Source organism: Terrapene carolina, unplaced genomic scaffold (genome assembly GCF_002925995.2).
Source record: "Terrapene carolina triunguis isolate 2854851 unplaced genomic scaffold, T_m_triunguis-2.0 Scaffold211, whole genome shotgun sequence".
NCBI classification, from domain to species: Eukaryota; Metazoa; Chordata; order Testudines; family Emydidae; genus Terrapene; species Terrapene triunguis.
Window position 1 is genome coordinate 36,319,491 of NW_020664562.1, and position 2,361 is coordinate 36,321,851.

Genomic DNA, 2,361 nt, shown 5'->3' on the forward strand with positions numbered 1-2,361 from the left:
CCCTACATTTGAACCCTAAAGTTCAAAGTGGGGATACAGCCTTGACAGCCCCCCACCTTCACCCCCCAGCACAGCAAGCAGGAGTCTCTGGGAGCAGCTCCAAGGCAGAGGGCAGGAGCAGCACATGGCAGTGGGGGGAGGGGCAGCTGAACTGCCGGCAATTGATAACCGGCAATTGGTAGCCTGCTGGGCGGCTGCAGCACAGGGAACTTAGGGAGTGGGGAGCTGCCGGTCCACCCTGGTTACAAGCCCCCACCAGCTAGCTGCAATGGGCTGCTCTTCCTGCAAGCAGTGGACAAAGCAGGCAGCTGCCAAACAACCTTAGAAGGGAGCATTGCGCAACTTTAAACGAGCATGTTCCCTAATTGATCAGCAACATAACAATGGAACAATGTTAGCTGGTACGACTTTAAGTGAGGAGTTACTTATTTGATGCAAAGATCCAGAAGGCTATATGAAAAATAAAGCTATTACAGTTCATAACTGAGGTACCTGCTAGCAGCCAGCTTCTGGGTAAAATATGGCATTATTTGACTCTGAATTCCTGGAATTCTGTGCCAGAGCTGACAAACCAGTTATATTTAATAACTAGAACACTATTCATTATGTAAACATTTGGTTTACATTTTATCTTTTGATGTTAAAGTAATATTAAAGCTGGAATATTATCTCAGGCCCTGAGCTGAAGTAATATTGTCTGTTAAAGCTTTGTTATCCCAGAACTTACTATAATTTCTTGTCACTATCAAAACTCCTATGTGAGATGCATTTAGCTCCTGCTTTCTTAGCACATGCAAAAGATGCAAAGAAAAGGTTTTTGTCCTAAATTTTTCTCCTTATTTGCAGAATAGGTCTCCAATTCTCAGGAGGCCAGGGGGGCTAGTTAAGTTGCCCCACATTGCCCTGCTACGGTACCTCACATTCCATGGGGAAAGACTGCATCTAGAGTTTTCAGATAACCTGCCAAATGGATTCTTGACCTTTACTGAACAGAGACAAAAGTGCCAATTCCAGGACTAGTTTCTCTGATGTCTCTTTCAACATTGATTCATTTCACATAGGCCAAACAGCCTTCAGATTGTAATAGCTTTCAGTTAGCAACCTGGGCTGGAGGAAGGTCTACTAACAGTACTTAGGTCATATCATATAATACTTTTGCAGCCAGATCTCAAAGCACTTTACAAAGGAGTACATCATTATCATGACTATCCAGATGAGGAAACTGAGGTACAGAAAGGTGAAATGACTTGCCACGTAGGCAGGAGAGCTGGAAACAGAACCCAGGGCTCCTGTCTCCCAGGTCAGTGCCCTATTTGCTGACTCACCGTGTGTCCTTTAACTAACTGAACACCTAGCACTGGCTAAATGTTACCCCAACAGTATGGAGAGACTAGATCTCTGAATGTTTGGTCTGATTAAAAGTCAACGGAAAGACCCCCGTTACATTTAGAGGGCACTGGATCACTCACAGTGATGCAGATTATTTATAATGTATCATAAAAGACAATTCCGCAACAAACTAGTTCAGAAGCAAGAAGGATCCCTTCAGCTCCTATTTACACTGACGAATGCTGAGAAGTTTGACAGTATAATACATGGGTGGGCAAACTTTTTGGGCCGAGGGCCACAGCTGGGTATGGAAATTGTATGGCGGGCCATGAATGCTCATGAAATTGGGGGTTGGAGTGTGGGAGGGGGTGAGGGCTCCGGCTGGGGGTGCAGGCTCTGGGGGGGGGGGGGGGAGGGGGGGATCAAGGCTGGGGGGGGGGGTTAGGCATGGGAGGGGGTCAGGCATGGGAGGGGGTCAGGCTCTGGTTAGCGCTTACCTCAAGCAGCTCCTGGAAGCAGCAGCATGTCTCCACTCCAGCTCCTACATGGAGGCGCGACCGGGCAGCTCCCATTGGCCACAGTTCCTGGCCAATAGGAGCTCTGGAGATGGTGCTGGGGTTGGGGCACGTAGAGCCCCCTGGCTGCCCCTATGTGTAGGAGCCCCCGACCCCGCTCCCCAGCTGGAGCGGGGCAAGCTCTGGACCCTGCTCCCCAGCGGGAGCTCTAGGGCCAGATTAAAAACGGCTGAGGGGCCGGATGCGGCCCCTGGGCTGTAGTTTGCCTATCCCAGTATAGTGACTTTAAAGCAAATATCCAGGGAGGAGTAAAGCCTTTATTTTTCATATCAGCTTCCACTCAATTTTTATTAATTTTCATTGTTTTTCTATTGTAGACTGAGAAACTACAGCTTGTTCTCACATTTCATATACAAAGTGTGAATGTTAATAACCCAAGAATTGTTTTTGCACAAAGAGGAGTTTGCTTCATTACACAGACTGTGTCGAGATCCAAACGTTTATTAATTGCATTTTC